At 43.2% G+C, this 23,637-nt stretch overlaps 1 protein-coding gene across 10 annotated transcripts in view; it reads left to right on the plus strand.

Moving 5' to 3' along the window:
- The first annotated feature begins 292 nt into the window (after window positions 1-292).
- Window positions 293-23,637, plus strand: part of MAP4 (microtubule associated protein 4) — a 221,976-nt gene continuing 198,631 nt past the window's right edge. For 6 of the 10 annotated variants that reach the window (XM_038004004.2, XM_007984088.3, XM_038004002.2 and 3 more), the window contains exon 1: window positions 406-459. The gene's annotated coding sequence lies outside the window, so the exon portion shown is untranslated. Of the gene's footprint in view, window positions 460-23,637 lie in introns of all 10 variants that reach the window. The other 4 variants (XM_073010254.1, XM_073010258.1, XM_073010256.1 and 1 more) reach the window with 3 other exon arrangements.

Consider the following 23,637-nt stretch of genomic DNA (forward strand, 5'->3'; position numbering starts at 1 on the left):
CGCGCCCACTCTCGCACTCTCTCCGCTCCAGGGGCCCAGACTCTGAGAGACAGCGACGGCCATCATAGAACAGCGGAGGCAATCGATCGGCCTGCCGTCAGCTTCGGCATTCGCAAGCCGCAGGCAAGAATCTCCCCCACAACGGCCCGCGGCTCGCGCAACTCTGCAGAGAGAGCGTGGCAGCAAGGCCAGCACCCATTGGTCCGCCGTAGCCCTCCGCCCTCCCCCTCGCCACGCTTATTGGCCGGAGCGGCGGCGCCCGCCGGGTAGGCGGTGGCGGCGTCCCTCCCTTGCGCCCGCCCTGAAGAGGGCGACGAGGAAGCGGCCGCCTCCCTGCGCCCCGCCCCTCCGGCTTGCTCGCTGGCTCCCGGCTCCTCCCGACGTCTCCCAGCTCCTCCACGGCTCTTCCCGGCGCTCTCCTGGCTCCCTCCTGCTCCGGCTCCGTCTCGGCGGCGGCGGGTAGGTGCAGCCGCAGGCCGGGTCCCATGGAGGGGTGGCCTCCTCACTGTCCCGGTGCTGCCCGAGCCTTGTCCCGCGGCAGCCGGGTACCCCACGGGGCCCGCCCGAGGCGTGGAAGGGCGGTGGCCGCCGGCCTGCGAGACGCGGGGGCGTCCGAGGGAGGGGGCCAGGCGGGGGGCCAGCGGCCGTGACCTTCGGAGTCTTTGAGGCGCGATCTGGGGGTTCTTGGATTGAGAGGGGCTGAGAGGTCCAGTTTTGAGGCTCGGGGCGGTGGGGCCGAGCGACTTGCCTCGGGCTTTGGATGGGGCTGAGCCGCGGAGCGAGGGTCGGCCACAGTCTGGGACCTTGGGTGGGGTTTGGGGGTGTAGGAGAACTCAGAGGTCGTTTTCTGAGGCTTTAAGGGGGTCAGTTGATGTGAGGCTGAATTCAGCCTTAGTGTGTCCAGTTAGGGGTTATGGGTGGGGCTGAGGGGTGGTCTGGAGAACCGGGCCCTAGGCGGGGCTCTTCCCGCATGCAAAGGCCCCGGCACTGTGTGGGGACTAAAGCGTGTGTCTGGCAGTGGGAGTGCGAAGGGGTCGCATTAGGGTGGGGGTGGGGAGGGTACAGGGACTAGGAGGGGCAGTTGGAAACATTACCCAGAACAGAGATTGTGATTTAGCACATGGAACAAGTTCTCTGCCAGTGTGAGATCCCTTTGGTGAAATTGCCCTGTGGAAGAGTTGTGAGAGTTTTGCTTACTTCCAGGAACGAGTAAATTAAATTCATTTGCTGTTTTGGGGAGGAGGCAGTGATTGATTACCTTTAGGTTTGTGCTTTAGAACCCAAACTCGAATGAAATACGTGCTTCTTGGGAAGGTTAGTGTTACCCAGCTTTCTACTGGAAACCCCCTTTTCTCCTTTGCCTTCTCTGGTCCTGTTACAGCGTTGCTCCCCAGGGCCTCTCAATTCTCTCTCCCTGGCTGCATAGTATTGCAGCGTTTCTTGCAGTATGTGTGTGTGTGTGTGCGTGCGTGTGTGCGTGCGCGCGTCTCCCGCCCATTTCCCTGCTGCTGTGCTTTTGGCAACTGCCTTTGCTCTTTCCCAGGGATGGTTGTGGCATTGCATCAGGGGATATTTGTGCTTGTAATTTGCTCACTCAGCCCAGGAGGAGGGAGAATAGTATGCTGTAGAGATGGGGGGCGGGGGCAGGGTGCCGTCAGCTTGGCTGGGTAGACAGAGAAATGGGTGTGGTGAGGGAATACAGCTGCTCTAGGCCTGTAGGGTAACACTGCCCAGTCATCAGCGCAAAGAGATTCAAAGAGCACCACCAGCAGCTATTTTTATAAATCAATCCTGAATCCAAGCTGAGCACATGGATTTAGAGTGAACAGTTGTCATGCTCTATTACAAGCTGGGTGTTTGGTAGACAACATTAGAGTTGCTAAGCAGGAGACTCCCGTCTGTACTGTGCAGTGTGTACTTTACTTGCAACTTTTAAACTTTACTTTTCTCAACTCCATAGATTGGGACATCTCTCTTCAAACTGTGTCTTTTAAATTGACGTAGTTTGCTAATCTGTACTAGTTCTTTTCAAATGAAATGTTTTCACCTCAGTTATACACTTCCTTTCAAATTTAGCTTCAAAATAATAAAGCTGTCACTTTTTGAGCACTTGCCGTCTCCCAGTCACTAGCTGTATTTATTAACAGATGAGGAGATTGAGACTGATGGGAATAAGGGGTCACACAGATAGTTAAGTGGCGAAGGTAGTATCCAACCAAACCAAGGTCTCTCCAACCCCCACATAGTAGTTCAGAAACTTCAGAATTTTGGTTTACATTGGGATGATTCAAGTGCTTGGAATTTATTCATGCAAAATAACAAACTCACCAGAGACTGATAAACCAGATACCGGTTAATGTATGTTGGAAGCATTAAGTGCCATGTGCACAATTGGATTTAATTATCCACTGACCAGGACACCTCCATTGTTCTGGGTTGCCTAATCAGTAATAAAAAGGTAGTTGATTATAGAATTGGAAAGGCACTAGATATTCTTAGTGGGTATTTTTTAAATTTTAATTTTATTTATTTAATTACCTATTTTTGAGACAGGGTCTTGCTCTGTTGCCCAGGCTGGACAGTGGCAGGATCTCGGCTCACTGCAGTCTCCACCTCCTGAGTTCAAGCAGTTCTCCTGCCACAGCCTCATGAGTAGCTGGAATTACAGGCATGTGCCACCACACCCGGCTGATTTTTGTATTTTTAGTAGAGACTGAGTTTTGCCGTGTTGGCCAGACTGGTCTCAAACTCCTGACCTCAAGTGATCCGCCTGCTTTGGCCTCCCAAAGTGCTGGGGTTACAGGTGCAAGCCACCATGCCCGGCCATTTATTTTTATTTTATTCTATTTTATTTTCTGAGATGGAGTCTCGCTGTGTCATCCACGCTGGAGTGCGGTGGCATGATCTTGGCTCACTGCAACCTCTGCCTCCCAGTTTCAAGCGATTTTTCTGCCTCAGCCGCCTGAATAGCTGGGATTATAGGTACCCACCACCACGCCTGGCTAATTTGTGTGTGTGTGTTTTTGTGTGTGTGTGTGTGTGTGTGTGTGTGTATATATATTTTTTTGAGATGGGGTCTCACTCAGTTGTCCAGGCTGGAGTGCAGTGGCGCGATCTCGGCTCACTGCAACCTCTGCCTCCTGGGTTCAAGCAATTCTCCTGCCTCAGCCTCCTGAATAGCTGGAACTACAGGCACGTGCCACTACACCTGGCTAATTTTTTGTATTTTTAGTAGAGACAGGGTTTTACTGTGTTAGGGTGGTCTCGATTTCCTGACCTTGTGTTCCACCTGCCTTGGCCTCCCGAAGTACTGGGATTACAGGCGTGAGCCACCGCACCTGGCTAATTTTTGAAATTTTAGTAGAGATGGGGTGTCACCTTGTTGGCCAGGCTGGTCTTGAACTCCTGACCTCAGATGATCCATCTGCCTGGGCCTCCCAGAGTGTTGGGATTACAGGCGTGAGCCATCATGCCTGGCCTTATGGGTGTTTTAATCAAGGAACAAAAGTCTAGTGAGTCTCCCTTTCCCCAATGTAAAGACACACAGTGTTGGAGAGTGGCTTAACACGTTTTCCTACTCTGTCCCACTTGTTTTTAAAGTTGTGTCTTCAAGTATTTGTCATTCCAGCATCCCTTTGTTAAAATTTTCAAACTTACAAATACATTTATATTACCTATTTAAAAATCATTCTCCATTGTTTCCTGACAGTGAAGGAAGCACCTGGATATTCTTGTATATAGGCAGCTTAGCTTTAGTCAGAGAGTAGGTTCTTCCTGATCTCACAGTATCTTGTTCTTTCCTAATCTTGTTTCTGAATGTGGTGATCAATCCTTTGGCTCTGTAAACTTTTGCTTTTGACAGTTAAAATTTTTGGAATCACTTTGCTTTTTTTTTTTTTTTTTTTTTTTTAAGATTAAGCGTGAGTAGTTGTTATGTAGCTTTTAGATTTCCTTAAGATGTGAGAAAATCTGAGAGGAACATTTTGACCCACTGGAAGGCATCTTGGCAGTTCATTTATATAGTCAATATGAAAAGGAAACCAAGTAAATTTCACTGATTTCACTTTGTCTTTCTAAGCAGCACTTTTAGAACCAGGTTATTGTAGACTTACTGCTAGGAGTGAGTGGGTTGAGGACAGTTAAGGTTAAGGTTAAGAAGGGGGATGGTAGGGCTCGGTGGCTCATGCCTGTAATTCCAGGACTTTGGGAGCCTGAGGTAGAGGATTGCTTGAGGCCAGAAGTTTGACACTAGCCTGAATAATATAGTGAGACCCTGTCTCCATTCAAAAAAAAGAAAAAAGAAAAAAGTCACCAGATAATTTTAGTGTGCAGCAAAATAACAAAAACAACAACTTAGCTAGGTGTGGTGGCATGTGTCTATAGTCCCAGCTACTCTGGAGGCTGGGGTGGGAGGATCACTTGAGCCCAGGAGTTCAAGGCTCCAGTGCTATGATTGTGCCACTGCACTTCAGCCTTGCTGAAAGAGCCAGACCTGCTCACCCCTGCAAAAAAAGGGATAATAAAGCACACTGATATACATAGGGGATCATATTCATCATACTCATCTACCATTTTAGAGCTCCTAGGCCAGTCTTTCAATGCAGACCTTATGGTGAACTATTTTGGATGTCATTAACATTTTTTTTTTTTTTTTTTTGAGACGGAGTCTTGCTCTGTAGCCCGGACTGGAGTGCAGTGGCCGGATCTCAGCTCACTGCAAACTCCGCCTCCCGGGTTCACGCCATTCTCCTGCCTCAGCCTCCGCAGTAGCTGGGACTACAGGCGCCCGCCACCTCGCCCGGCTAGTTTTTTGTATTTTTAGTAGAGACGGGGTTTCACCGTGTTAGCCAGGATGGTCTCGATCTCCTGACCTCGTGATCCACCCGTCTCAGCCTCCCTAAGTGCTGGGATTACAGGCTTGAGCCACCGCGCCCGGCCAGTCATTAACATTTTAAGCTTGAAAGTCAACACAATTACTTTTGTGATTCTTTCTTCTTCTTCTTCCTTCTTCCTTCTTCCTTCTTCCTTCCTCCTTCCTCCTTCCTCCTTCCTCCTTCCTCCTTCCTCCTTCCTCCTTCCTCCTTCCTCCTTCCTCCTTCCTCCTTCCTTCTTCCTTCTTCTTTCTTTCTTTCTTTCTTTCTTTCTTTCTTTCTTTCTTTCTTTCTTTCTTTCTTTCTTTCTTTCTTTCCTTCCTTCCTTCTTCTTCCTTCTTCCTCTTCTTCCTCTTCTTCAGATGGAGTCTTGTTCTGTCAGCGCAGTGGGGAGATCATAGCTCACTGCAGCCTTGAGCTTCTGGCCTCAAGTGATCCTCCTGCCTCAGCCTCCCCAGTGGTTCAGACTGTGGATGTGCACCATCACACTTGGCTAACTTTTGTGATTCTTACTCTTTTTTTTTTTTTTTTTTTTTTTTTTTTGAGGCAAGGTCTTGCTCTGTTGCCCAGGGTAGAGTGCAGTGCATGATCTTGGCTCACGGCAACCTCTGCCTACCCAATTCAAGTGATTATTGTGCCTTAACTTCTAGAGTAGCTGGGACTACAGGCACGTGCCACCATGCCTGACTAATTTTTGTATTTTTAGTAAAGGCGGGGTTTTGCCACGTGGCCCAGGCTGGTCTTGAACTCCTGTCCTCAAGCAGTCCACCTGCCTCATCCTGCAAAAACGCTAGGATTGCAGGCATGAGCCACTGTGCCTTGTTAACTTTGGTAACTTGATTAAAGTGATGTTCTGTACTGTAAAGTGACTATTTTTCTGCTTTTTAATTTTACTTGATAGAACCTAGAAATGAGTCACCAAGTCATATCCATACTCCAGGGGAAGGGAATTAAGCTCCAACCCCTGAAGGGAGGAGTGTGGAAGAATTTGTGGGCGTGTTAAAATTCCCAAAGTAATTAGTTAATATTTTGGGGAAGATAACTGTGAGGTTATACAGAGATCTTATTTCTCCTTAAAAATTTCCTCTACTTATTTTAGCATTCATTAGTGAATCTTACCTGTGGCAGCACTGATTATATTGTTCTGTTGGTTTTTTATTTTTCTAATTTTTTATACTTTTATGATCTGGAGTCCTTTTGTAAGGAAGATTTATGCCTCCCCCATTTATTTATTAAATCATTTGTATCAATATGGACCCATGAATATTTTTTTATTTGCTTATAATCCAGTACTATATTTTGTTGCTCAAGTTGTTCCAGCTTTGGCCATTTTAACATTGGCACCATGTTCTTTTGAAATACCCTTCTCTACATTTCTTTGTCTTTTAGCACTTTTGTACTTTCTGGCACTGTAAGATGCTCCAGTCTCATCTTATACTTTCTCTGCCCTGATCCTAAAATCAGCCATTTCTCCAAGGTGTTCTGGTTCCTTCTGTTGGAGAAAAGTATTTAGAAACCAATATCTGGTTTCTAAATGAGCTTGATGTACTCATCGCTGCTAGGGTATCACTACTTCTAGGCCCTCTCAGGGGATAGTTAGGAAATAATATGTATGTATACCAACCCATACATATCTTCGTTTACTTCTCTCTGTATATAAATATAAACATGAGTTTATACTGAAATCTCTGATGCTAATCCAGCACCACAGAGTTCATTCTAGTATTCTCTTCCTTGCTTAACTTCTTTCTCTGACAGTGAGAAATTTGGCTGATTTAATGAATAACACATGCTGATTTTTTCAACTCTAGTATATGTAGGAAGTAAAAAATACAGTCTTAATTGTCATATAAAGTAAATTTCCAAAGCATTTTGCAGTTATTAACTAATTTAAATTATACTCCTATAATATTGGTATTTTAAATTACTGTTTTTCAGCTCAGGTAGAGAGATGAAGTCATTTACCTTTGGCCAAACAGAAAGTGAGTGATTGTATCTAGAATTGATGATTTATTTTTTATTTATTTCTTTTTTAAGGGACAGAGTCTTGCTATGTTGCTCAGGCTGGTCTTGAATTCCTGGCCTCAAGCAATCCTCCTACCTCGGCTTCCCAAAGTTCTGGGATTATAGGTGTGAGCCACTGTGCCTGACCAAATGACCTATTCTCACTGCCAGTGCTATACTTGATCCTAAGGAAAGCAGTCTCATTATTTTGACTAACAAATCAACCTTTGTCTTCTTGATGGGATTGTTCCTTTTAATTAAAGAAGTTCCTGGTATTTAGCTTTTTTAAAAAAATACTTTTAGCAGTATTGAGAGCAAGAACAATTCTTTTTCTGGACTTCTTCCTCCTCGTAGAATCATAGAAGAGATTTAGAGATAATCTAGACAAGTGTTTCACATAATAGGTGATTCCTCCGGTTCTCTATGCAGGTATTTCCCAAGATAAAGACTTCACAGCTAGTTGCTACCAATTCCAAGTTTGCAGATTTGTCATTTTAGAAATATTTTCCTGATAATGATTGTAGATCTGCCTCCCTGCAGTTTCTCTTCAGTGGTCCTAATTTTTCTGTCTACAGTTATTCCTGGTAGCTCTAATCTCAACTTTGCACCTATTCAATGACAGTTATTTTGTCCCACTTTTTTCTTTTCCACGCTAGTAGCTTTTCCCCCAGCTACCTCTCGTGAAATGTGCTTTCTAAGCCTTTTACTATTGTCAGAAGACAAACTTACAACAAATTTAGTTATAGATCTTTTTTTTCTTCTTCTTTTTGAGATGGAGTCTCGCTCTGTCACTTAGGCTGGAGTGCAGTGGTGTGATCTCGGCTCACTACAACCTCCTCTTCCCAGGTTCAAGTGATCCTCCCGCCTCGGCCTCCCAAGTAATTGGGAGTACAGGTGTGCACCACTAGACCCCAGATAATTTTTGTGTTTTTGGTAGAGATGGGGTTTTGCCATGTTGACCAGGCTGGTCTCGAACTCCTGACCTGAAGTGATCTGCCCACCTTGGCCTCCCAAAGTGCTGGGATTATGGGCCTGAGCTATCACACCCAGCTCCAGCCTTGAAATTCTTTGTCAGATACAGGTTGAGTATCCATCATTTGATATATGAGACCAGAATTGTTCATATTTTGGATTTTTTTGATTTTGGAATGTCTGTAATATACGAATATTCCAAAATCCTCTAGTGAGCATTTCCTTTGACATCAAAAAGTTTTAGATTTTGGAGCATTTCAGATTTTGGATTTTTGTGTATTTGTGTTTTGAGACAGGGTCTCGCTCTGTTGTCAGAGTAGAGTGGCATAATCACAGCTCACTTCAGCCTTGAGCTTCTGGGCTCAGGTGATCCTCCTGCCTCAGCCTCTTGAGTAGCTGGGACTATAGGCATGTGCCACCATGCCCAGCTAATTTTTGTATTTTTATAGAGACAGCATTTCACCATGTTGCCTAGGCTGGTCTCAAACTCCTAGGTTCAAGCGATCTTTTCACCTCAGCCTCCTAACGTGCTAGGGATTATTACATGCTTGAGCCACTATACCCCGCCCAGGTTTGAGATTTTTGGATTTGGGATGCTCAGCATATAATTAATTTGGGTTAGGCCATTTTCTCTTATAGGAATAGAAATCCACTAGTAGGACTCTGGAGAGCTCTCAGTCATTTTCTTATGGGAAGAACATATTTTTATTGAAATAATTTGAATTTGGACAGTGAGTACACACTGCTTTGGGTGACAAGTGATTTCTGAGTTTAGGAAGGATTGGGAGCAGAGAAAGTGGGGGATAAGGCAGATTTACAGGCTTACTTCTCTACAAATCAGCTCAAGTTTCACGTTTAGAAGGTCATTCATGGCCACTTTCTACCCTACTCTTCTTTGGTGGTTTCCCCAATATATATCTTTGGGCATATGTCATTCCACATCTAAAAAAGTTGACAAGTAATTCACATATCATAAAACTCACCATTTTAAAGCATACAATTTGGGGTAGGCGTGGTAGCTCATGCCTGTAATCCCAGCACTTTGGGAGGCTGAGGTGGAAGGATTGCTTGAGCCCAGGAGTTTGAGATCAGCATGAGCAACATAGCATGGCAACCCTGTCTGTACTAAAAATAAAAAAATAAAAAAAAATTAGCCAGGCATGGCGGTGCACACCTGTAGTCCCAGACTCTTGGGAGGCTGAGGTGGGAGGATCATTCACTTGAGCCCAAGAATTTGAGGTTGCAGTGAGCCATGATCGTGCACTCTAGCCTGGGCCACAGAGCAAGACCTTGTCAAAACAAAACAAAACAAAACAAAATCATAGAATTCAGTGGTTTTTGGTGTATTCACAATATTGTGCAACTACCACCATTATCTAAGTCCAGAACATTTTCATTACCCCCAAAAGAAACCTCATACCCATTAGCAGTCTCTTCCGTTACCTTCATTCACCCGGCCTCTGGCAACCACTAATCATTTTCCTGTCTCTATTCTGGACATTCCGTATAAATGGAATCTTACAATAAATGGCCTTTTTGTGTTGGCTTCTTTCATTTAGCATAATACTTTTAGGTTCATCCATGTTGTAGCATGTATCATTTCATTCATTTTTATGGCTGAATAATATTACGTTGCATGGATATACTGCATTTTGTTTGTCCATTCATCCATTGATGAACATTTGGGTTGCATTTTTTTAGCTATTTTGAATAATGCTCTCTGAAGATTCAGATATGTTTTTGTATGGACATTTATTTTTGTGTAAATACCTAGAAGGCGAATTGCTTTGTTGTATGTTAATTGTGTTTAACCTTTTAAAAAATTATTTATCACCAGACATGGTGGCTCACGCCTGTAATCCTAGCACTTTGGGGGTCCGAGGAAGGTGGATCGCTTGAGCCCAGCAATTCAAGACCAGCGTGGGGCAATATGGTGAGACCCTGTCTCTATTAAAAAAAAAAAAAAAAAATTAAAACCCGAGAATTATTTTTTTCTTTTTTTTTTTTTTGTTTTTTGAGACAGATCTTGCTCTGTCACTCAGGCTGGAGTGCAGTGGTGTGATCATGATTCATTGCAGCCTTGACCTCCAGGGCTTAGGTGATTCTCCCACTTCAGCCTCCTGGGTAGCTGGCATTGTAGATGTGTGCCACCACACTTGGATAATTAAAAAAACAATTTTAATTAGAGATGGGGGTCTCCTTATGTTGCCCAGGCTAGTCTTGAACTCCTGGACTGAAGCAATCCTCTTGCTTAGCCTCCCAAAGTGCTGGGATTACAGGTGTGAGCCACCATGCCTGGCTGATAGTATCTTTTGAAACACAAAAGTTTTAAATTTTGATGAAGTCCAGTTTATCTAGTTTTTTCTTGGTTGCCTGTGCTATAGGTGTCACATCTAAGAAGCTGTTGTCTAATTTAAGGTGATAAACATTTCTCTCTTTCTTTCGTTTGTTCTTTTGTTCGTGCTTTCATTCGTTCGTTCTTTCTTCTTTCTGAGACAGGGTCTCTCTCTGTTTTCCAGGCTGGAGTGCAGTGACACGATCTTTGCTCACTGCAGCCTCCACCTCTCAGGCTCAAGCTATCCTCCTGAGTAGGTAGGACTCCAGGCGTGCACCATGATGCTTGGCAAATTTTGGTTTATTTTTTGTAGAGATGTAATTTATTTATTTTTTTTAAGACAGAGTCTCACTCTGTTGCCCGGGCTGGAGCGCAGTGGCCTGATCTCTGCTCACTGTAAGCTCCACCTCCCGGGTTCACACCATTCTCCTGCCTCAGCCTCCCAAGTAGCTGGGACTACAGGCGCCTGCCACCATGCCCGGCTAATTTTTTTGTGTGTTTTTAGTAGAGACGGGGTTTCACCATGTTAGCCAGAATGGTCTCAATTTCTTGACCTTGTGATCTGCCCACCTTGGCCTCCCAAAGTGCTAGGATTACAGGCGTGAGCCACGTGCCCGGCCGAGATGTGGTCTTACTATGTTGTCCAGGCTGATCTCAAACTCCTGGACTCAAGTGATCCACTTTCCTTGCCTCGCAAAATGCTGGGAATGTAGTTGTAATTTGTTTCTTTAAAGAATTTTACAGTTTTAGCTGTTATATTTAGTTTTTTTAAAAATCAATTTCAAGTTAATTTTTATACATGATGTGTGAGGTAGGAGTCCAAAATCTTTTTCTTTTTCTTTTTTTTCTTTTGAGATGGAGTTTCGCTCTGTTGCCCAAGCTGAAGTGCAATGACGTGATCTTGGCTTACTGCAACCTCCACCTCCCAGGTTCAAGTGATTCTCCTGCCTCAACCTCCTGAGTAGCTGGAATTACAGGCATCTGCCACCATGCCCAGCTAATTTTTGTATTTTTTGTAGAGACTGAGGTTTCGCCATGTTGGCCAGGCTGGTCTCGAACTCCTGACCTCAGGTGATTCACTTGCCTTAGCCTCCCAAAGTGCTGGGATTACAGACGTGAACCACTGCACCCGGCCCAAAATCTTTTTCTTTTTCTTTTTGGTGTGTGGATATCTAGTTGTCCTTGAACCAGTTATTAAAAAGACTTTTCTTTTTTCATTGAATTGTGTATTATCTTAGCATCCATGTTTTGAGTCAGTTGACCATAAAGGTATGGGCTTATTTCTGGACTTTCTTTTTTGAGACAGGGACTTGCTTCGTTGCCCAGGCTGGAGTGCAGTGGCGTCATCTCGATTCACTGCAACCTCTGCCTTCCAGGTTCAAGCAATTCTCCTGTCTCAGCCTCCCGAGTGGCTGGGATTACAGGTGTGTGCCACCACACCCAGCTAATTTTTGTAATTTTTAGTAGAGACAGGGTTTCACTATTTTGGCCAGACTGGTCTTGAACTCCTGACCTCAAGTGATCCACCCGCCTCGGCCTCCCAAAGTATTGGGATTACAGGTGTGAGCCACCGTGCCCGGCCTGGACTTTCAATTCTATTCCATTGGTGTATGTCTATGCCAGTACCACCATGCTTGCTTGCTTTTATTTTCACCCTGTGGTACTACTATCTGCATAAGTATGCTGTCTTGATTAATGTACTTTTGTAATATGTTTTGAAATTAGGAAGTGTGAGTTTTCTAATTTTGTTCTCTTCAAGATTGTTTTGGCTATTCTGGATCCTTGGCATTTCCCTTTGACCTTTAGGATCAACTTGGCAACTTTTGCAGAAAAGGCAGTTGGAATTTTGAAGGGAATGCCTTGAATCTGTAGATCAATTTAGAGAGTGTTGCCATCTTAACAATGTTAGATCTTCCACTTCATGAACGTGGGATGCCTTTCCATTTGTTTATGTCTTTAATTTATTTCAAGAATATTTTGTAGGGTGAGTGTGGTGGTGGCTTACACCTGTAATCCCAGCCCTTTGGGAGGCTGAGGTGAGAGGATTGCTTGAGCCCAGGAGTTTGAGACCAGTCTGGCTGACATAGTGAGACCCCATCTCTAAACACACACACACACACACACACACACACACACACACACACAAGCTGGGTGTGGTGGCTTGCGCCTGTAGTCCTAGCTACTCATCAGGGTGAGGATGAGGTGGGAGGATCCCTTGAGCCCAGGAAGTTGATCTGTGATCCTGCCATTGCAGTCCAGCTTGGGCAACAGAGTGCAAGCCTCTGTCTCAAAAAAAAAAAAAAAAAAGAAAAAACAAACAAAAAAACCCCCCAAAAAAAACCTGTGTGTGTGTATATATAAAATTAATTTTGTAGTTTTTAGTGTACAAGTTTTTTATTTTAAATTTATTCCTGAGTGTTTCGTTGTTTTGATGCTATTGAAAATGGAATTATTTTCTTATTTCATTTTGTGTTGTTGATTGCTGGTAATATAGAAATATAACATTTTTATAGATCTGTATTCTGTGGCCTTGCTGAACTTTTTTTTCTTCTTTTTTTTTGAGATGGAGTTTCACTCTTGTCGCCCAGACTGGAGTGCAATGGCACGATCTCAGCTCTCTGCAACCTCTGCCTCCTGGGTTCAAGCGATTCTCCTGCCTCAGCCTCCCGAGTAGCTGGGATTACAGGCATGTGCCACCATGCCTGGCTAATTTTGTATTTTTAATAGGGATGGGGTTTCTCCATCCTAGTCAGGCTGGTCTCGAACTCCCGACCTCAGGTGATCCCGCCCGCCCCAGCTTCCCAAAGTGCTGGGATTATGGGCATGAGCCACTGCGCCCTGCTGAACTTGTTTACTAATGCTAATTGTGTGGGCGTGTGTGTGTGTGTGTGTATGTGTATATTCTTTTGGATTTCCATATTGTTTTTAAATTATTATTTTTTGAGATGGAGTCTCTCTGTTGCCCAGTCTTGAGTGCAGTGGCACAATCTCTGCTCACTGCAACCTCTACTTCCCAGGTTCAAGCCATTCTCCTGCCTCAGCCTCCTGAGTAGGTGGGATTACAGGCATGTGCCACCATGCCCAGCTAATTTTAGTGTTTTTAGTAGACAGGGTTTCACCATGTTGGCCAGGCTCATCTCTAACTCCTGACCTCAAGTGATCCACCAGCCTCAGCCTCCCAAAGTGCTGGGATTACAGGCGTGAGCCACTGCACTTGGCCTAAAATTAAATATATCTTGCCACTGGACTGAGAATCCCTTGAAGTCAGAGACTGTACTTCATTTCTTGTTTCTCTTTCTCTACTGGCAAATGTATGTTCAATTTATGCTGCAGTCAGGTGCTATAGTAGTGTGACTTAGGGGAGCATAATGCCACTAATGACTTGGAAAATGGCACAGAAAGGAAGTGGGGCATTGTAAAACTATTTTTACCTATTATAAAATGCTTCCTGAGGTCCAGGAAAGGCAATTCTCACGTTTGTCTCTGCTCTTCTATACCTCTTGCCCCTAATGGTCCTTTGTTTCTGGAACTCAGAATACTAAGGATCATAAAGTTAGGTGTTTAAGGATAGGAACAGTAATTTGATTTTATATATTATTTCCCTAGGGAAATGTGTTCTGGCCTCATTAATGAAATAGTTTTATTTAATTTTTTTTTGAGACAGAGTGTCACTCTGTTGCCCAGGCTGGAATGCAGTGGTGTGATCTCAGCTCACTGCAACCTCGGTCTCCTGGGTTCAAGTGGTTCTCCTGTCTCACCCTCCTGAATAGCTGGGACTACAGGCACACGCCGCCACACCCAGCTAATTTTTGTATTTTTTGTAGAGACGCAGTTTTGTCATGTTGGCCAGGTTGGTCTTGAACGCCTGACCTCAAGCGATCTGCCCGCCTCGGCCTCCCAAAGTGCTGGGATTACAGGCATGAGCCAGCGTACCCGGCCAAATTTATTGTTAGTAGTGTTATTATTTTTGAGATGGAGTTTCGCTCTTTTGCCCAGGCTGGAGTGAAGTGGCACAGTCTCGGCTTACTGGAGCCTCCATCTCCTGGGTTCAAACGATTCTTCTGTATCAGCCTCCCGAGTAGCTGAAATTATAGGCACCTGCCACCATGCCTGACTAAGTTTTGTATTTTTAGTAGCCAGGATGGTCTTGAACTCCTGAACTCAGACGATCCACCTGCCTGGGCCTCCCAAAGTACTAGGGTTACAGACGTGAGCCACTGCGCCTAGCCTCATGAATTTATTTATTTTTATTTTTTATTTTTTGAGACCGAGTCTAACTCTGTTGCCCAGGCTGGAGTGAAGTGGCACAATCTTGGCTCGCTGCAACCTCTGTCTCCTGGGTTCAAGCACTTCTCCTGCTTTAGCCTCCCGAGTATCTGAGACTACAGGCGTGCACCACCACAGCCTGCTAATGGAATTTCACCACATTAGCCCAGCCAGTCTCAAGCTCCTGACCTGTAGTGATCTACCTGCCTTGGCTTCCCAAAGTGCTGGGGTTACAGGTGTGAGCCACCGCGCCCAGCTACTTTTTTCATGAATTTAGAAGTATTTATCGTAATGATTGGCTATGTTCATTGTTAATTCTATGTTCAGGTTTTTTCTTTTTCTTTTCTTTTTTACTTGAGGTGGGGGTCTCAGTCCCTTGCCCAGGCTCTGGAGTGTGGTTTGGCATCATGGCTTGTTGTAGCCTTGACCTGGTTTCAGGTGATCCTCCCAACTTCAGCCTTATGGGTATCTGGGACCACAGGCGTGTGCCACCACACCCAGCTGATTTTTTTGGTATTTTTTTTTTGTAGAGACAGGGTTTCGCCATGTTGCCCAGGCTGGTCTCGAACTGCTGAGCTCAACGATCTGCCCATCTTGGCCTCCCATAGTTCTAGGATTACAGCTATGAGCCACCGTGCCTGGCCCTCAGATTTCTTCTTGAGTAAACTCAAGCTTACTTATTTTCCTTTCCTTCTTACTTGCTAAGTTACAGAGACATGGGGGTAACAAACCATTTGCTGTTAAAAGGCAGTATCTGACCCATTTGCTTGTTATATTTCTGTCTGCCTTTTATTACCAGACATGCAGAAATGCTTTTTAAAAGCACACTGTACTTCAAAAAGGGGTAGTTCCCCTTTACTTCATTTTATTTATTTTTTTGACACAAGGTCTCACTCTGTCACACAGGCTGGAGTGCAGTGGTGTGATCACTGCTTCCTGTAGCCTCGACCTCCCAGGCTCCAGTGATCCTCCCGCCTTAGCCTACCAAGTAGATAGGACTACAGGCACTCACCACCACATGGACCCGGCTAATTTTTTGCTTTCTTTTTTTTTTTTTTCTGTAGAGACGAGATCTCACTATATTGCCTAGGCTGGTCTTTTAACTCCTGGCCTCAAGTGATCCTCCTGCCTCTGCCTCCCAAAGTGCTGAGATTACATGTGTGAGCCACCACACCTGGCCCACAGTTCCCTTTTAATCAGAAAATATTAAAATGATTTTTTAAAAGAATGGATTCTCTGGTGGGTTCACACTTCCAATGTGTTCTAAAAAAAACACAGAATAGGGCCAGGTGCAGTGGCTTACACCTGTAATCCCAGCACTTCGGATACCAAGGATGGGAGGATTGCTGGAGGCCAGGAGTTTCAAGACCAGCTTGAGCAACATAGTGAGACCCCATTTGTACAAAAAGTAAAAAATTTTTAAAAACTCAAGTAGAACAGGTAAAGAAAATGAAATTACTGAAAAGAAAGCAAAAAAGGCCAAGAGTAAAATTAAAATTGAAGAAGATAGGGAAGAAGAAAAAGTAGTAGTGGTAGAAGAAGAGGTCTCTGTGAAGAACAAGAAGAAAAAGGATAAAAAGAAACATGATTGGGCATGGTGACTCACGCTTGTAATCCCAGCACCTTGGGAGGCTGAGGTAGCAGGATCACTTGAGATCAGGAGTTCAAAACAAGCCTGGTTAAGTAGCTCCCAAGGAGGGAGAAAAAAAAAAAGACCATCCTGGCCAACATAGCAAGACCCATCTCTAAAAAAAAAAAAAAAAAAAAAAAAAACCTAAAAAAATTTATCTGGCCATGGTGGTGTCTGTAGTCTCAGCTACTCAGCAGGCTAAGGCAGGAGGCTTACTTGAGCCCAGGAGTTTGAGGTTACAGTGAGCTATGATCATGCCACTACATTCTATCCTGGGTAATGGGGTGAGACCCTGTCTCAAACAATTTTTTTTCATTAATATTGCTAGTTTAATAGGTTAAAAAAGGGATAATCTCACTGTTTTAATCACATCTGATTTTCTTAAAACAATAACATCAGTATTGCATGGTCGTATATCTGATAATTAAAGGTAAGTTTGGGTTACCAAGAATGAGGTTCTCTGATATAGCCAGTTGCTTTAGTACTCAGCCAATTTAGTATGTTCCATTTTAGCAAGTTCTCTTGGGCTGGGTATATTTTAAGAGTGTCAGTGGCTACCCAGACAGTTGTTCTTTATCAAGCTGAAGTAAGATAACAATAATAGATACAAAAGAAATGTTTGAAGGATATTCTGAATAACTTTTTGTGCTCAGTATAGCTGAGACTTGCTGAGATGCTTCAGAGGCAAACCAGTCAGCCTATTTCATCAGTCAGTGGTGGGATGCCTTTCAACAGTGTGTTGTCTAAGAGTCTAAGGTAGACTTGCCCAAATTAACAAACTTTGCAATTATCAGTGACAGGCAACTGTATTATGGCAGTAATAGCACTGGACTGAGTGTCAAAAGACCAAGGTTCAGGTTTCATCTGTACCATGTAATAGCTATGAGGTCTAGGGCAGATCAGTCTGTCTCTTTTCTTATTTATAAAATCAAGGTTGTGAGAATTAAGGGCTTTGTGACTGGGATGGGTGACCTTCAGAATGCTAGTAAGATATTATCTAGTGATACAAATCAAAAAATAATTTTTGTGTATATGGAATTAGTGATGCATTGATGTTTTCAATGAAAATTACATTTCCTTTAAGTTTCATTGGATTATATAGATGGCAAATTAGCTGTGAAATACAAAACTCATGGACTTATTGGAACCACTCTGAGGCCCAGAATAATTCTGCCTTCTCCTAAGGTGATTTACTAAGTTGTAGCTGAGTCAGAATTTGAACTTTAATCTCTAGCATTCTTTCTACTGTGTTCAATTTAATACCACAGGTATTTATATACCTTCTAGGTGTATACACTCTGGTAAGTGCTGTAGGTTATTTTTTAAAAAGTAAAATAGAAGAAACAGTATACACTGACTTTAAAACACTGACTTTATTATTAAAAGTATCATGATACACACTGTAAATGCTATACTTACTGTGCTTAGGTATGAATGACTAAGTGGGTTTAAATAAATGTCTTAGGAGCCTAGCATGGTGAACTGTGCCCGTAGTCCCAGCTTCTTTGAGACGGACGCTCTGTTGTCCAGGCTGGGAGTGTAGTGACATGATCTCGGTTCACTGCCACCTCCACCTACTGGGTTCAAGCGATTTTCCTGCCTCTGCTTCCCGAGTAGCTGAGATTACAGGTGCCTGCCACCACACCTGGCTAATTTTTTGTATTTTTAGTACAGACAGGGTTTCACCATGTTGTCCAGGCTGGTCTCGAACTCCTGATCTTGTGATTTGCCCACCTTGGCCTCCCAAAGTGCTGGGATTACAGATGTGAGCCACCACGCCTGACTAGTCCTAGCTTCTCGAGAAGCAGAGGCAAGAGACTCATTTGAGCCTTGGAGTTAAAGTACAACCTGGACGACACAGTGAGATCCTACCTCTAAAATATAAATAAATAAAATAAATGCCTTAAGGAGTTCATGGTGCTTTGTTGAATTGACTCACAATCAAGGATTCAGTTAATCTTCATTAGTTTTTAATTAGTAGAGCTGGATGTTTATTACTTAAATATTCCTTTTTTTTTTTGAGACAGAATCTTGCTCTGTTATCCAGGTTGGATTGCAGTGGCACAATCTCAGCTCACTGCAACCTCTGCCTTCTGGGCTCAAATGATCCACCTCAGCCTCCTGAGTAGCCGGGATTACGGGTGTGTGCCACTACGTCTGGCTAATTTTTGTATTTTTTGTAGAGATGGGGTTTCACCATGTTGCTCAGGCTAGTCTTGAACTCCTGAGCTCAATGATCTGCCTACCTTGGTCTCCCAAAGTGCTGGGATTACAGGTATGAGCCATCACATCTGGTCCTTAAATATTATTTAAAACAGTTTTTTTTTTTTTTTTTTTTTTTTAATGCTTCTCTGGGCCGGTTGCAGTGACTCACACCTGTAATCCCAGCACTTTGGGAGGCCAAGGCAAGTGGATTGCTTGAGGCCAGAAGTTCGAAACCAGCCTGGCCAACAGGGCAAAACCCTGTCTATACTAAAAATACAGAAATCAGCCAGCCATGGTGGCGCGTGCCTGTAATCCCAGCTACTCGGGAGGCTAAGGCAGAAGAATCACTTGAACCTGGGAAGCAGAGGTTGCAGTGAGCTGAGATTGCACCACTGCACTCCAGCCTGAGTGACAGAGTGAGACCCTGTCTGGAAAAAAAAAAAAAAGGCTTCTCTTGTTAACTTTGAGACAGTAATGGGGAGGTGGTATTATTCAGGCAGTCAGAAGCATAAATGCCCAGACCGCCCCTATATTTTTAAACATAAGCACTGAAACCCCTGTCTCTACAGAAAATTTAAAAATTAGCTGGGTGCTGTGGCATGTGCTTGTAGTCCCAGCTACTCTGGGAGGCTCAGGTGGGAGAACTGCTTGAGCCCAGCAGATAGAGGCTGCAGTAAGCCATGATTGCACCACTGCAATCCAGCTTGGTGCAATCACACCAAAAAAAAAAAGAAAAGAAAATATAGGGGAGCATGATATTCCAGACCTTTAGTATTGTGTTGAGGGTTTTTTTTCCCCTCTACTGTAAAATGAGAGTATTCAGTTTTAAGAGGCACATTTTCAGAGCATGGGTAGAGTCTTTCCAGAATAAAACAGTCTGGCTGGTGATGGAGTAATTAAATTTTTTGAGACATTATTTAAGGAATTACAGATGTTTCATTTAGAGAATAGAGAGGTGGGGACAGTTATTTTCAAATACAGTTGTCCTCGGTGTTCATGGGAGATTGGTTCTCAGAGCTCCTGCGGATAAGAAAATCTGAGGATGTTAAGGTCCCATACATAAGCTGATGTACCTGTGCATGTCTTGCAGTATACTTGGCGCACGCCTCTAATCCCAGCTACTTAGGAGGCTCAGGCACGAGAATCACTTGAACCCAGGAAGCAGTGGTTGCAGTGAGCGGAGATTGCGCCTCTGCACTCCAGCCTGGGAGGCAGAGTGAAACTGTCTCAAAAAAAAAAAAAAAAAATTAAATTAAATTTAAAAAATATATATGTGATGGCTGAATCCAAGGATGTGAATGGAACCTGTGGCTTTGGAGGGCTAACTGTATATCAAAGATCTGGCAAGTGGAAGAGGCATTAGATTTAGTGTTTTGTTGCTTTGACAAAAGAACGAGGACCATCAAGTAGAAGTTAAAGAGAAAAATGGAATGTAACTTTCTTATAAGATGGTGAGTTTCCTCATGTTAAAGTAAGATACTGAGTTTAACTTATGTTAAAACAGAGCCAGAGCCGGGCGCGGTGGCTCAAGCCTGTAATCCCAGCACTTTGGGAGGCCGAGATGGGCGGATCACGAGGTCTGGAGATCAAGACCATCCTGGCTAACACGGTGAAACCCCATCTCTACTTAAAAATACAAAAATTAGCCGGGCGAGGTGGCAGGTGCCTGTAGTCCCAGCTACTCGGAGGCTGAGGCAGGAGAATGGCATGAACCTGGGAGGCAGAGCTTGCAGTGAGCTGAGATCCGGCCACTGCACTCCAGCCTGGGCGACAGAGCGAGACTCCGTCTCAAAACAAACAAACAAACAAACAAACAAAACAGAGCCAGGGTATTTAGAGATACTGAGGAGGCAGTTAAGTTGAATGACCTTTAATGCTTTTGTAAATAAGTGGTTCTTAATTTCATTAAATATATATCCCTTTGAGAATCTAACCCAGCAAAGACCCTGTCCCCAGAAAACTTCTGTGGATATACCATATAGGTATATATTTCCTCTCATACTTGAAAACTACTTTTTGGGGGGCATAGTATTGTATGTTTATATGTATGTTTATTAGTATTGTATTTTATTTTCTTTCAGTTTATTGAATTTATCGTTTCTTTTTTCTTCTTTTCGTAGAGATGGGGGTCTTACTATGTTGCCCATGCTTGTCTCGAACTCCTGAACTCAAGCAGTCCTCCCACCTCAGCCTCCCAAAGTGCTGGGATTACAGGCGTTGAGCCACCCTGTCCAGCCTTGAACTTATCATTCCATTATCTTCTGGCTTACATTGTTGCTTGAGAAGTTAGCCTTGGTGTTAATATCTGTCAGGTATTCTGTGGCATCACTAGTTTTTAATTTCCTCAAACTGCATGACTTGACAGTCATTGGCTTATTCAGATTATGAGAAACTAAGATGTCAGTGCATACAGCGGTTCCTCTGTGGCTATGATTTCTCAGAAATTTTTTATTCTTTTGATTTGCTCAACACCAAAACAGGCTTCTATATAGTCCACTAGGGATAGTGAAAAATTTGGGGCTTGGTTTAGATTGGAGAGGTATATGGTGGGGTGTCTTATAAGGCTTAACTTTGGGAGGGCCCAGGGCCTTGATTTCTGTCCCCCTTGCCTTGTGTGGCCTTTGAATCAAAAGCTTTAGATTAGGACTTCACAGATTTTAGTGTGCATACAAATCAGATGATCTTGTTATAAGGCAGATTCTGATTCTGAAGGTTTAGTGTGGGACCCAAGATTTTGCATTTCTGATCTATAAGATGATGCTAATCCTGTTGGTATACATATGACACTTTAAGTTGTAAGGAGTTAGATTGTTATGTTTGAGATGTGAGTGGTATTAGTAATGTTAGTCATGGTTATGAGGTGGTACAATAGTATATAAAGAATGAAGATCATTCCATTGTGCAGAGGTTCTTTTTTAAAGTTAATAGACCTTTTTTTTTTTTTTTTTTTTTTTTTTTTAAAGAGACAGGGTCTTGCTTTGTTACCCAAGCTGGAGTGCAGTGGCATGATCATAACTCCTTGCAGCCTGGAACTTCTGGGTTCAAAGTAGATGGGACTACACGTGCACACTACCAAGGCTGGCAATTTTTTTTCTTTTTTTGTAGAGACAGGTACTTTCTATATAGTGGAGTTGAAAATTTTTCATTGCCTAGTGATGTAACTCTTGGCATAACACATTAGTTTTTCTGTCTTTAGATATGTTTAGATACACAGATGCTTACCATTGTGTTAAAACTGCCTGCAGTATTCAGTAGTTACATGCTGTACAGGTTTGTATCCTAGGAGCAACAAATTGTACTATATAGCCTAGATGTGTAGTAGGCTATACCAGCTAGGTTTGTGTAAGTACACTCTATGACGGTTGCACAATGATGAAATCACCTAACACATTTCTTAGAATGTATTCCCGTTGTTATGTGATGCTTGACTGTATAATTGTAACTGCCCAACAGGTTCACCTTGCCCACTGCCTCAACAGAGCCGATTTATCAAGACGGGAATTGCAGTAGAGAAAGAGTAATTCAAGCAGAACTGGCTGTGTGGGAGACTGGAGTTTTATTATTACTTAAATTAGTCTCTCCGAGAATTTGTGAATTGGAGTTTTTAAAGATAATTTTGTGGGTAGGGGACCAGTGAGTCAGGAGTTCTGATTGATTGGGTTGGAGATGAAATCATAAGTAGTTGAATCTGTCCTCTTGTGCTGAGTCAGTTCCTGGGTGGGGGCCACAAGACAAGATGAGCCAGTTTAAATCAATCTGGTTGGTGCCAGCTAATCCATTGCGTATAGGGTCTGCAAAATATCTCAGCTAATCCATTGAGTATAGGGTCTGCAAAATATCTCAAGCACGATCTCGGGTTTTGCAATAATGATGTTATCCCCAGGAGTAATTTAGGGAGGTTTAGAATCTTGCAGCCTCTAGCTACATGACTCTTAAACCATAATTTCTAATCTTCTTAGAATTTGTTAGTCCTGCAAAGGCAGTCTAGTCCCCAACCAGGAAGGGGGTTTGTTTTGGGAAAACTAACCTAAACTGTAAACTAAGTTCCTCCCAAAGTTAGTTCAGCCCAAGTCTAGCAATGAACAAGGACAGCTTGGAAGTTAGAAGCAGGATGGAGTCGGTTAGATCAGATCTCTTTCACTGTAATAATTGTCTCAGTTATAATTTTTGCAAAGGTGGTTTTATAATGATATGTGTATGGAATAGTTTCACTGCCCTACAAATCCCCTGTATTCCACCTATTTATCCCTACTTCTTCCCCTCAACTGCTATAACCACTAATATCTTTCTGTCTTCATAGTTTTGCCTTTTTCAGAATGTCATATAGTTAGAGTTATATAGTATATAGCCTTTCAGATTGGCTTTTTGTCATCTAGCAATATGCATTTGAGGTTTCTCAATGTCTTTTTGTGGCTTGATGGCTCATTTCTTTTTATTGCTGGATAGTATTCCATTGTCTGGGTACACTACAATTTGCTTATCCATTCACCTACTGAAGGCATCCTGGTTGGTTCCAAGTTTTGGCATTTGTGAATAAATGTCCACATGCAGGTTTTTGTGTGGACATGAGTTTTCATCTTTGGGTAAATACCAAGGAGTGCAGTTGCTGGATTGTGTGGTGAGAAAGTATGTTTAGTTTTGTAAGAACCTCCCAAACTGGGTATAACTTTTTTTTAAAAAAAAAAAAAAAAAACACAGGTCTCGCTGTGTTGTTCAGGCTAGGCTCATCTCCTGGGCTCAAGCAATCCTCTTGGCTTAGCCTCCTGAGTAGCTGGGACCATAGGTGATTCCAGTTCACCTTGCTGGCTGTACCATTTTGCATTTCCACTAGCAATGAATGAGATTTCCTATTGTTTGACATCCTTGCCAGCATTGGTGTTGTGCTTTGGATTTTGGCCATTCTAATAGGGATACAGTGGCATCTTGTGGCCTTTTTTTTTTTTTTTTTAAATGAATTTGAAGTCTTTTTTTCTTATTAATAATTTCTTTTAACCACAGTTGTCACAATTATTGTTGTCTTAATTGGCAATTCTCTGATGACATATGTTATTGAACATCTTTTCATATGCTTATTTGCCATTGGTGTATCTTTGGTGAAGTGCCTGTTCAGATCTTTTGCCTATTTTTAAAATTGGGTTGCTCATTTTCTTTTTTTTTTTTTTTTTGAGACGGAGTTTTGTTCTTGTTGCCCAGGCTGGAGTGCAGTGGCACGATCTTGGCTCACCACAACTTCTGCCTCCCAGGTTCAAGTGATTCTCCTGCCTCAGCCTCCCGAGTAGCTGGGATTATAGGCATGTGCTACCATGCCTGGCTAATTTTTGTATTTTTAGTAGAGATGGGGTTTCTCCATGTTG

The sequence above is a fragment of the Chlorocebus sabaeus genome, chromosome 22 (genome assembly GCF_047675955.1).
Source record: "Chlorocebus sabaeus isolate Y175 chromosome 22, mChlSab1.0.hap1, whole genome shotgun sequence".
Lineage (NCBI taxonomy): Eukaryota > Metazoa > Chordata > Mammalia > Primates > Cercopithecidae > Chlorocebus > Chlorocebus sabaeus.